The sequence below is a fragment of the Centrocercus urophasianus genome, unplaced genomic scaffold (genome assembly GCF_019232065.1).
Source record: "Centrocercus urophasianus isolate 14NV4802_14NV808 unplaced genomic scaffold, USGS_Curo_1.0 seq_25, whole genome shotgun sequence".
Taxonomy (NCBI): Eukaryota; Metazoa; Chordata; class Aves; order Galliformes; family Phasianidae; genus Centrocercus; species Centrocercus urophasianus.
This window is the reverse complement of record NW_024884811.1, coordinates 12990993-13004558: the sequence shown is the minus strand read 5'-3', so window position 1 is coordinate 13004558 and position 13566 is coordinate 12990993. Positions and strand designations below refer to the sequence as shown.

Sequence of the window (13566 nt, the reverse complement as noted above, 5' to 3'; positions counted from 1 at the left end):
ATCTCTGTATTTTCTGTCTGTATTTTCTGCATACTGAGTTGGGACCGGTAGAAGATAGTAGCACTTAGATAGTGAGTGACTTCAGAAGTTTGTTTTCAGCTATTATTAAAGCAATTGGATAGCTACATTGTTTTAGCACATATACTTTCACATAGAACAAATACAGGTCCAACCAAATGACTTCTAAATGTTTGGGTTTTTTCTTCAGGTAGCATTGAGGCTCCAGAGTTTCTACTGATGTTGAAGTACTAATAGTCAAAATACAAGACCATTTAACTCAGTGCTCACAAAGGGGCTACCACTGGGGAAACTGCAAGAAGTGCAAAAGTAATGAGAAATCTTAGAGGAAAATATCCTATATGGAGCCAACAAAGAGTATTGGGTCACCTGAAACAACATTGATGAGTTAGCTCACTTAAAAAAATGAACCTGCAACAATTTCCTCCTAACTATGTCCATTGCATTTTATCTGAAAGAACTAGAAAATTCATGTTTTTTCATTTACTTAAAAATTCCTTATGCCAACAACACATCAACAGTATAGCTGGCTATTCAGTGCTTTTATCAGGAAATGCCCTGAAAACTATGCTGCTTACGCACTGTGAAAGCATGTGGACTTTAGTATGCAGCAAAAAGCTCTTTCACTGTTTTTTTTTTTTTTTTTATTAAATGAGAAATCAGCATGAAAAATCAGCTCTGCTAAGGATAGAGTTTATACATATATACCAAAATGTCTTCACCTATGCTGTGATAGTGCTGAATATCCACTAACTTTCTTACAGTTATATGAGAACAGATCTGCACAAATCCCCTCTCAAGCTTGAAATTCAGGGGATTTGAACTAACAGTGAAGACACAGTTACACATGGCACTGCTATTCTGCTACCTGTGAGGGAGCAGGAAAAACAGTTTCCAAACTCAGAGATATCCAATTCAGTAGCAGCAAAAGCCTCTCTGATATCTGGAACTGCCTCAGTACTGCCAGGTGGAAAAAGATATGGTCAGTTAGATAAACGAAAACTCTAAACAGGACTTCCATATGTTATTTCTGAGTAACGTTAGGTTGGAATTAGCACAAGGTCCTTAGATGAAAATAAGATGACTTTAGTGGAACAATCTAGAAAGATCCAGAAAATGTGCAGGTAGAGTCAGTTAAGATCCATATCCTACTTTTAAGGCTGACTTTACAGTTGCAAAGGAGCTCTATGAAGAGAAAATGAAGAGAGTTGCACTCTCTAATCTCAAGAAAGGTTGGGAGGACTCCTTAAGGTCTAGATAGCTAGCTCATGACAAACAGATCTGTGAGCCCATACTGGCCAAAGGCTATTTTGATTTTTCTACTTAATAACGTTATGCATTTTCACAACAATGAAAAAACAAAGTTTCTTTCTTGATTTTCTGCTAGAGAATTAATACAGAGCAGCGGTCCTCAATGCTTCTCTCCTGTTGGTTATCCCCTAAAGTAGTTGTGCTCTGAAGTCTCTAAAGCAGTGTTAAGTAGAACGCTTTAGGTTATGTGGGTGACAAGCCATTAAAGAGTAAGAAAGTGTGATACAACACTGTCTTCTTTTCATCTAAGTAAAATATTTTTAGGACTTTTCCATGCCAAAAAAAGATGAGAAGAATTTAGATTCTTAGTCAGAAGAATGTTAGTGCAGAAATTAATATCTGTGTGCCCAAACTGTCTCATCAGTAAAACTAGGCTGGTTCCATCTCTAACAACACTAGTAACAATAAAAAGAGAATCTGATAGCGGAAAAATGTGCCATTGTTATTTGTTATATGTTGAAATGGATTAAACTAAATTATAGTTCGTCACATTATCCCGTAACAATCATACCATATTGGATTAACAGACTACTACACATGTGAAACTTCTGAGAGCGGCTGGAGAAAAACAGTGTTTAAATATGAAACTTGTATTGAATTACTTAATTTTAACAATTTTGCACTTGAATAACAATGGTATATTACTCTGCAATACAACATCCAAGATAAAGTAACAGAAGTATTCACAGAATATATAAAAATATATTAATATGATTCTGGAAAAGTTTGGTCACAATATCCTATGCTATTACATCTTCAATGAGGCAGCCAAAAGAAAGTCATGAGCAATCTTATGACATTAAAATTATAAAGCACAGTAACTGACTTGTTTCCACCACATTATGCTATTAACTGCAGCTAAATGTAGCTGAATTCTTCAGAACTACTATCAGTTTGTTCTCATAACTACTGATCCGGGATATATTCTCACTATATTTTGTGTATTTGGAAGTTAAAAAATGTTATGTGATTTTCTACTCTTGACCTTTTGCCTCTTGGGCAGCAGGGATCTCGCTTGGTATGTATCTACCTTGCTGCTAAGTGCACATCCTGGAGAATTTATGGAGTTATGCACTCATTATAAGCATTCAATTATCTATTTTCTAAATTGGAAATTATTCAGCAACATTTACAGATTTTCATTGAGGAATTTCTTTCATGAGTTTCATAGAAATCTACTCAAGGCAATGGGAATCCTTTCATAGGTGTCAGTGATGTAGACAAAAATTCCAGAGGTCAATATGAGAGCATCAACTCATCTGACACAGATCTCCACACAAAAGTGATAAGGAATTTCCAGAACGTTGAAACAGACTGGATTTAAATCAAGCCTCTTTGATGTAAGGGTGAAAATATGTATTTCATTATTCTTGAGTCATTATTAAATTCAACAGGAATGTGTAAAGAAAAGCAATTGAGACATACAGTATGAAGCATAAAACTGCAGTGTATTGACCATCTAATAAAACTGACTTTTCTGAGGGCGCACAATTTTCTATATTTTCCTCATAGTTTCTGTGATAGTCATGTAGCATGACTAGGCTTCTATAGCACTGAAATAAAAAATATAGATAATTTCCATTGTCTTTCAAGAATAAACACTTTAAAGTTTAATATTCTTCACCTGCTACAGTTTGGAAGTAAGAATTTATATATAGTCATAGACAATATAGCTGAAAGAATGTCATGGCAAGTGCAATCCTTGGCCTTAAATAGGAAAACTATTGTTGATAGATGAATTGTCCTTAGACACTTCTGTAAAATTAGAAGTGATTTATCTACAGTATTCACATTAGAATGTTTTTCTGGTATCTGACATGATCTTTTGATGGGATCAATTTGAGTCCATTATTTCTCGTTTAAACAGTAAATTGGCAGGAAAAAAGATTTTTTTTTTCCTGACAGAAATCTTTTACACATTCAGAAGTTATAGCATCTACTTTTCTACCTACTATCTTCAGTATTCCAGGCTAGTCCAGTTTTTCCGTGTGTTCCTTAAAGGTTTTAGATTTTCTAGACCTTTAAACATTCTGATTCATGTCCTCGCAGCACAGCTGTAGTGCTCTTACCGGTGTTGAAACAGGAAGAAATATTTCACATTTCCTGCAATAGATATATGCGTTTTCATACATTTATGCCTATTTCTTTCTTCTTCACAGGAACATGATTCATCTCAATTTGTAATTTACCACTCTTAAATATTTGAAAGGAATGCAAACTTATCATATAATTGTGAATTTGTTTACTCCTAATTAAGTTTCATACTCTGCATATGCTTCAGTTAAGTGGTCTTTTCTTTATTCTATCCCTTTTCTAATACATCGTGCTTATTCAGACCTCCAAAATACTTGCAAACTATTCCATATTTAATAGAATCAACAACACTTATGATGGCATTTTCAATTCTTTCATTTAAGTTGTTCATAAATTTTAGGTTCTTCGAAGAGAATCTTGAAGAACCTGATGGCCCTGTTCAGACCAACACTGAAAAAACTGTTAGCTCCTTATACTGGTTTTCTATATAAGACTTTCACCTAGATTTTATTGGCAGATCTTGTTTAAGAGAATAGCCTTAGAAACATTAATTTCAATAATCTTTTGCAAATGTATGACGTCTAACACTTCTCTCTTAAAATGGAGATTTTAGCCCATCACTCATGAAAACTGAGTAGATTTGGTATGAGTATTAATTCATTTAGTTAATCATTTCTTAGGTACTTATAATTTAAAAACTACGTTTCCCATCCTTCTTAGTAGAGGTCTTGTCTTCAGACCTTTTGTTTTTCTCATTATAAAGATAGCTGTTTTATGTTTAGTTCATCTTCAGTCATCTCAGAAGTCATTTTCCTTCTCATTTTCAGAATCAATCTTTAGAAGCCTGGTCAAACCACTGAATAGAGAGTAAATTTTTTCAAGTAAAAACCAAGTAAATCACCCAAGTTAACTTGAACTTGCTGTTTTTGTATTCTAGCCTATGTCATTTCATATTTGGAATTCATGTTAGTTTTCTGTAAAGACAGAATCAGAAACAGTATTTCAAATACTAATACACTTTTTGTATCTGATTTTGTTCTCAGCATCATCAGATACTAAATTAATAAAGTAAATAATTTCTATTGAGTAATTTCATTTGTAATGAGATTTGATAATGAGCAATAAAAAATATTTTCAGGGGGAAAAATCTAGTCGGTAGTTACTAATTTCTAGTTTCATGTTCTTTAGGAGTGTGGAAAGAAAAGTAGAATTACAAGTTAAAAAAAGAGGACAGAAAAACATTGTGGATTCCGTTATGGTTTTAAAACAGATAGTACACTATTATTTTACAGCCATTACTCTGTAAACTTTAACAATTGTAACTAATCCCCTTTGACCACATCCACTGTAAAAGCATGGCTTTCAATATCCAAACCATTTCCATCTCAACATAATTAGAAACATTTTAAATATCAAGAGATGTGCCCTGTAGCTATGCATGTGCTGTATTTACAGGTCCCAAGGGCTAGGAATACTCCCAGTGGAACCCAAATATATTTAACTTAAATAAACTGTATTTTTACGGTTTATAAAAGTGATCATTATATAAATGAGAAAGTAAAAAAAAGCTGTCTTGCTGCACACAGAGGGACTGTTTAAAACAAAACAACAACAACAACAACAAAAACAACTCTTTCATAATTCTGAACTCTAATTCAAAATTTCTTATGCTTTCATAAAAATGTCAGTGATATGAAGCAAAAAATTTACATAACATCCTACAACATCCTGAAATTATGTCAGGCAATTTCTTCATAGAATCACGGAATGGTTTGGGTTAGAAGGGACCTTTAGGACCATCTAATTCCAGCCCCCTGCTGTAGGCAGGGACACCTCCCATTAGAACCCCATCCAGCCTGGCCTGAAATGCTTCCAGGGAGAGGGCATTTGCAACCTCACTGGGCAACCTGTTCCGGTATCTCAACACTCTCACAGTAAATAATTTCTTACTGATATCTAGTCTAAATCTACCCTCTTTTAGTTTAAAACCATTTTCCTTCATCCTATCGCTAACTACCCTTATGAAAAGTTGCTCCCCAGCTTTTCTGTAGGCCCCCTTCAGGTAATGGGAGTCTGCAATAAGGTTTTTCCTTTGTTAGAAAACAGTAAACGTGACATGGTACAAGATACATTATCGATACTCAATCACGCCATGTAATAAGAACCACATGATTCTGGGGCCAAATTGAACTTTGCAGTGCGAAGCAGTGGCCATTTTTCTTTGTCCTGTGTAAAGTAAGTTCCTAAAATGCACTGTATGTTTGCCATGCTAGTTTTAAAGTACAGGAAAAGAGATATCTTGCATCCTCCCCTGTTCAGAGTCTTGCCATCTCAGACAAGATGCCACATATATGGAAATCCACAGCCAGTCCCTCCTGTTCGTTTTAGTTCTTGTGAATAAATATTGGAGATGAAGAGTGATTTCAGTTGGATGGTATGTGATGATAACTGAGAGTATCTGAAAGTTTTCCGTTACCTAAATGATGGCAAGAAACTGCTGGGCCTGTGAGGGCAGCTGCTGCTCTTGGCAGGTAACTGGGAGCTAGAGAGAGGGAGACTTGGCGACACACCTCTAACCTGAGTTGTGAGATGTTTGGCTTGGTCTACATCCATGGATGGTCTCTGGGAGGGCTCTTTTGACTGATGGTGGCTTGGATCACGCAAAGTAGATGATAAAGCATCATGTTGAAGATTTCACTGTTCAAAAACCTGTTCTTAACAGGTGATTTGAAAACAGATTTTTTAAAGAAGTGAGAAGATTGATTGGATGAGGTCTTACAAGAAAAGAGTGAAATGCTAAGGAATGAGAGGCTGCTGAGTCTGTTTCCTTCCTCTTCCACCATTTACTTCTGTGGAGGGCATGTTGAAAACATCTCCAAATCAGAACACATTCCTATTTTTTATTTGTTTTGCTAAATAATTGTTGACTTCAGAAAGAAGAAGATTATGGAGCAGAAAATAAACCTACGAAAAATAAAATGGCATATACAAGGGCTGCCTTTGGAAGCACTTTCAATCAAGCAAAGTAGTTCCACTAAAATGTAATGTTCTGAATTTTGTGGCTGCATGTGAAGTATAGCTTCAGGTATAAATCTGCAACACAAAAGTTACAGACAGAAATCTGAAATAAGCAACAACTTGAACTACAACCTAAGCTTCAACTTAAAACCAAAATTTTATTTGAAGTTAAAATCAGTTTGGTGCTTTTTATTATTATTTAATATTTGTTGAGACCTCAACCCTTCCTTCTCTAAATCAGATGTTCAAACATTGAAATACCACAAAGAAAGTTTCTGATATGTCATAGTTAGATCAAATGTAGCCAAAATGTGAATGTCCCATGAGGTTTTTGACATCTGATGCATGTTGATAAGCCTGAGATAAATGTCCAAACTTCTGAAAGACTGTGGGAACAGGACTTCAGAGCCCTCCTGCATGAGAACAGTATTGGCATAAATCACGAAACATCCATTGTGCACAAGGACCATAAAAAAGACTAATTATTGGAGCTCTTTATCAGATCCACAGAGGGATTAAAGGAAAATAATCTTCTCCTCCTTTCCTATCTACTCCTTTTATGAGTTTGATTCCAGAACAGAACAAGGACCACTCAACCAAAGCTGCTCTGTACACTTAAGTAAAGGGAAAGATGGAAACACTATTGTACATACGAAGAGAAAATCTTGATACAATAGTAAGATCTGTTAGCCAGCAAAAGAGGAGCTTAAATTTAGCTACTTCATGTAGCTGAATGTCAGGAAGCAATCCTGACATGCATGTGAAATACATTCTGACATGTAATTAAAAATGAATTCTATCCACTAGTCAGTGAAGAAATAGGCAGTTCTGAATACCAGCGCTTTCTCTGCTAGATGTCAAAAGTCAGATGTGAAACTTAACCAAAGTGAATGCAAGAGAACACATCTATGCTTTCATTTGAGCTCAGATTAGTTTTTAGGGACACCTTGTCCCTCACTTTCATCACTTATGTGCAATCATGTCATCTTTTCTCCACAGTACTGCTGGAGTTATTTAAAGAGAGAGAAGATGACAAAGGCTCTTTCTTCCTTCTTTAAATTTAATTTATGCTATGAAGACGGAGTGGCTATAAAGCCAAACATATGTATCTATACCAATCATAGTTTAGATTTCTTGAGCTACATGCTTTGAGCCAAGACAAGAATAGGTACTGCTAGCTCTATGAATGTTGATGGAAAATGTAAGAATCTGAAGACTTCAGGCTGCCAAATGTCAGAGTTAATTGTCTGAACTGTTTCTGGGATAGAGGAGTTATAACTGATAACTCAAACTGACCAAGTTATTGTAGTAATTCACAGACCAAGAGAAAAAAAGACGAAAACAGAACACCCCAAACTGATATATATGGTTAGATGCATTGTTGTGCTTACCTGGTTTGTTAGCTCTGTTGACAGAGGCAAGTTAAGGATTTCCAGCCCTCCCTTCCCCCTAATATTTTCCTCTGCCTCTGCGCTGAAGATCACCAACCCTCCAAATATAACTGTGGAGAAGCACTGTAAACAAAATCATTGGAATGGTCTGGCTTGGAAATAAGCTTTCAATATAAAACAAACCAACCATAAGGAATAAACAATCAAGTTCTTGCAGTCATTCCTGTTTTCTAGACCTCCTATTGCTTTCTTTCTGGTCTCTTTCCAACAGCTAATTTTTTTAAAAGTGAGGTGCCCAAGACTGGACCAGTATTCTGACTAAGGTCTGATGGGTACTGAATAGAGCAGAAAGATTACTTCATGTCTTTATAAGGAAACTTGGATACCAATCCAAATCCTAATCGAAACTTGGCAGACTGTTTATGTCTCCATTTAGTAGACAGGACCAGGCACTCAGGAGTTCTTCCAAGACTTAAATTTTTATGTCTCCATCAAAATACATAAGATAGTGCAAATCTTCTAAGATACCAATACTGCTCAATACATTTCCTCAAAGGTGTATGGAGCTGCTCATTTGTAACCTATGCGGAATCCCATTTTATCTTTCACATTCATGAATATTATATTCACCTCCTGCATTTTACCATTTGTACTAATTTCAATTTCAATAAGAGAGCGAATTGGAAGAAACTTTCCATTTATTGCCCAGCCTAACACACAAGGAAAGGATAAGATACAGCCAATGTCATGGTGAATGAAACATTCAAAATGAATGGTTATTGACTAGAGAAATAATTCTCCTTCAGTTACAGTCTCAAGAAAGGCAGGTCTTTACTTCTCAGGCAGTCAGCTAATGCTCAGCTATAAGCTCTTAGCAAACACACTATATTAAAACTTTGGGCACAAATTATATATAATGGGGCACTTAGGCACTAGCAGATAAGAGCAGATGGAAATGAGCCTGGGTGCTAATGAAGTCAGATAAATAAAAGGTATTCCAATGAGATGTTGTATCTGTGCTGTATGATGTATGAAACAGTGTGCTGCAGGTGGCCTCTGATGCTCCTCTCTCAACAGTCTTTATCCAAGAGACAGGTCTGTTGCCTCCTACTGAGACTGTTTTAGCTATTCTAGTCAAGAGGGCTGAGCAGCGCATGATGAACATGAAAGAACAACGAGAGAACATTTCTCTCATTATTTTTAATTATTATTTTTAATAGAATTATTTAGGAATCTTATAATAAAGAATTATTTTCAATTTGTTGTGATAGATCTCAACTCAACTCCTTGTTATACAGTACAGTGAGATTGGAAAATATCTCTCAATTGCTATTCTCAAATACTTATCTTCTTGTGTAAGGTGGGAGACAAAGAGAAACTTACTGCATAACCGTAGCACCAAAGCTGGGAATTTACACTGCACAGCCAGAAGGTAGGATCCTCTTCTAAAGCTGTATGAACAAAATGACCTAAATTTGGGGTAAAATGGAAAATCATGGAGTTCTAAAGGCTCCTTTGGGACTTATGGCTAGGTACAGATTCTAGTGCTATCCTGCTACTACTGTATTTCTACGTAAAAATCTTGCCAAATGCACTAATTCGCCACATCAATTAGTTGTTGGTTCTAATGCTTTATGTGTGTTTTTGTTTCTCACAGGAAAAAAGGTACTTCATATATGGGATCTGTTTGTTTATAATGTAAGACAACCCCTGGACAGCGATAGTGATCACTATTTTTCACGTAATTATCTTAGGTGGCAGTTACTCGTAAATATTTTCAGTAGTGTTCATCTACAGTGTCATAAATTATCCCAATATAGCTTGGTCACAACAGTAACATTTTTTTAAAAAGAAACATCATAATGATTGAGGGAACAGAATGAAGATTTTGGAAGAATAGATTGGGGCAGCTGTACAGAAAGGGTTATTAGAATCAGTTATCAGTAAATGACTGCAAACAGCATTTCATATTAGTCCTTTACAGCTTTTTTCTTCTCCAAATTATTTTATTGACTGCTCTGGATGTGACAAAATGAAAGATAGGTCTTTGCTCCTAATACTCGTTTTCATATAATTTGGGTCTATAATTTAACATTGTCAAAGACTATGAGAAGCTCATAACTCTGGAGAATCCGTTGCCAATGAACTACTGTCTTCAGTTTTTCAGACGAGATATTTACTGAAAAAAATAATATCAGCATGGATGATCTTGGAGTAAATAAAGAGACTGTGAATGGACTGAGAAATTCATTGCAAGTTGTTAATGCAGAAGAAGATGGCCGATAGTATATTAGCTTAAAAGAACTACTTACATAGATGACCTTGTATCATGATTTCATTGCTTTGCCTATTTATTTTTTGTTTTCTTTGACACAAATAATTCTTAATTCATCCTAAATTACATACAATGAAAAAGGTACCATTCAGTAACTGCAAGTATTATTCTTGTTATGTTATCAGCTTCTTATTTTTAATGTTAGATTTTATACTTTGTCTTACATATCCCATATAATTTCATTCAACCATCAATGGTATGCTGAAACACTAAAACAAGTAATAAGGTCTGTACTCTTGCACACAGATATAAACTCTTGCCTGCTATAGTACAAGCACCTGATATACGTCTTTCACAGTGTTTTCATCTTTAATACTTGACTGTCTTCTAACCTAGCTGGACCTGGTATCTTCAGTCTTCTAGTACAAACAATTTTTTTTAACTCCTGATGAGCAGTGATAAGTGCTGTCTTCTTAAACATTCATTCAACACCTCATCAAAAAGCAGAATGACAAAATCGTCAGTCTTATACAGAAACTTAAAAGGCTGATCTGCAGGGCACAATCACTTCGCACTCTTCTGCTTTCATTATCTTCAAGTCTCTTTCTATTTGGTTTCCCATCTTGCCCACTGACATCTTCAGATAACAGCTAACAAGCATGTTTTGCACACAGGATTATCTGATCTAATTGCACGTGTGGCCTGGGTCGCTAGAATCTTCTTGTTTCTCTCTTTTATTGAAACACACCAGAATCCTGTGCAATTGTGAGTATACAAAGCTATGCTTGGTACAGTTAGTGGACAATGGGATACGTAATGTCTGGTACATTCTTTCCACATTTTCTATTCAGCCTACAATGTTTAAATTGAGTCTTCTGCTCATTGGATTTTAACAGCACAAAATCCCATTCAACTCACTGGCATCTATCTAACCCTCAGCTGACAGTAAGTGGGATTTTTCCTGCAATTTCAGCAGAATCCTTGCTAGGGAATATGTGAAGTTAAGGCAAGCAGACTGCTGGCGCTCTCCTCTATGCACTCGTATGCCAGATTCAGATGTAACTTTAGTTACGCTACTGCCTAACACTGCAAAGAGCGCCTGGACCCTCGATCATTTAATTAAAATTGTCTGATAGTCATACTTACACCTTCTAGAATGGACTGGCGTATCTGTGAGAGTGCCTGGGACATATTTACTCTGACTATTACCTCTAAAGACTTTAGGCAAACCTTCTGATATATTAGTAAGTTTGTTCAGTTCTGAGTGTCTGACATGTTGTGAAGACTGTGTCACATCCCACCAGTGTGCTGCTTATGCTGCCAAGGTTGTGTACGCCTCCTCTTGCAGGGCCCAGCATAAGAATGCATAAAGTCAAAGCAACCAAACCAGAGCAAAATTTTCTATGCACACCCTTATTAATGGGGCAACTATATTCCCTAGAAGGCATCATCTCTTTTATGTACATGCTGTGGAGATGATCTATAGGTAGCAATAAACAAAGAAGTAGTGGGTTAAAAATAGAGAACATAAGAAATCACTTTTTTCAGAAAAGTCACACTTAAAGTTTTTTGCAGTTTGTCCTCAACTGGGAGCAAATGCAGAGATATTACAGGATTTCAGCTGACAAGGCAGTAAAATACCAGATAAAATTAAACATAGATGGGTTTTGTAAAGTGCACATAGGGAAGAGTGATGTTGATTTCATAAAAATGAAATGTTACAGCTTATGGCTCAACTACCACTCCTCAGTCATATAACAGATAGTAGAAACAAAAATTTAGGAAAGTACAGAAAAGGAATAAGGAATTTTTAGGAAATAGAAAATATGAAGTGTTTTAATCTGTCTGTGCTTCCATTTTGAACATGCAGGCTGCCTAGTCTCTCATCTCATAAAAGAGAGAATAATAGTAGCGAATCTAGACAAAAGAGGGACATGCATGGTCAGAAATAAGAATAAGCCTGAGAAATGATTGAAATTTAGGCTTTTAAGGGTGTAGCAGAAATTAATTGAGCAATGGAATTGTGGGCAACTTTGAGAAGGTGAAGAAAGGAAAACTATGATGTCTCTCAAATGAAATTATTGGCTAGATGCTGAAAACAAAATAATTTATTTTTTTCACATTCTGCTTGGTAGATAAAAGCAGACATTGGTGGGATGTCAATATACATGGAGAGCAATTCAAACAATTAACTAAAGAAATATAGTTCTAGGACATGAATACCAACATTAGTGTCTGAACTGAATACTAATAGATACTGGAAAAGCATAATAGGCAGTTGTCATTGTATGTGCTCTTCTTTTTGGGCTTCTGCCACTGCTACGCCAAAAGCAGGAAATCAGACTGACCTTTAGTCTGAAACGGTGAGTTTGCCTTTTAGTTTATACATATACATCCTCTCATATAGGGAAACGGAAAGAAGTGGAGAAGCAGCCAACACAAATTTGTCAAGAGCAAATTCTGTCAAATAAATTTCATTTTATGACAGTGTAACTGCTCATATCTTGAAAAGAGCTAATTAGTTAGGCTTTTGACCCTATCACATTGCATTATCTCAAATGCACTAAGAACACATAAAACTGTATTTTAAGTGCGATGAAAATCAAGCTAGAAAAGTTTATTAAAAGAACAACTGTCAATGATTCACTGCCAGGATGGAATGAGATATTGAGGAAATACAAATGCAGGGTGGAAAAAAAAAGATTTTGCAGAAAAATCTCTGTGTGGCTATTTGTCCACAGTCTGGACTTGAGTGAACAGCATGAAAAACAAGCGTCTCCCTAAAACATCTGAGCATGGGTAGAGGGAGTAAAACAAAAGAAAATCTTTCTATTGCATGCAGCACTTGGAATGTATAAATTGGGCTCTGTGCTCATTTCAAGATGTGTCTAAAGATGGACAACTAGCATTGTGACATGTTGAAAAGGAAAGTGAAATAAATTAATCTTGTTTATCTTAAGAAGAAGAGATTCGAAAGAGTAAGCATATGAGAAACTTCCAAGTACCTAAAAGAGGAGAGGAATACTCCATCGAAGAGGAGAAGAAACAGTGGGCTCAACAAGACAGAAAACTAAGAGTTGGTATTAAGGAAAAATTTTAATAAGGGTGGTGAAATTTCTCTATATTCTTTGCAGATGCTTTGGAGTGTGTGATGTCTTCCAGAACAGATGTTTTTACCTACAAGTAGTCAATGAAATGTTGCACTTGTTACACAGTGTTCTGTATAGTATTTGCTTAGCATGTCCAGCACTTTCAGAAATGCACAGAAATATAACGTTCATGGTGCACATGTGACCTCCTGAAATATTCAACACTTTTGGCTACTGAGAAGCCAGTCGGAACTGGTAAATCTTATTGAACTTGGGGTTCAGAATCCAAAAGCTTGACTCCCAGCTACAAGTGTTAGATATCTATGGGACTTCTTTCAAAAATTAGGTTTACAGACAGTAAGTGTTCTAATAACTGAGGCACAAATTTCACAGAAACACTTCTGTAAATATTATTTTCAATGTCCTTTTT

General features: G+C 35.8%; 1 protein-coding gene across 4 annotated transcripts in view; it reads right to left on the bottom strand.

The window, feature by feature from the left end:
• The window catches only part of FGF10 (fibroblast growth factor 10), a 56999-nt gene that overhangs the window by 5060 nt on the left and 38373 nt on the right, over positions 1-13566 (bottom strand). The window lies entirely within an intron of this gene.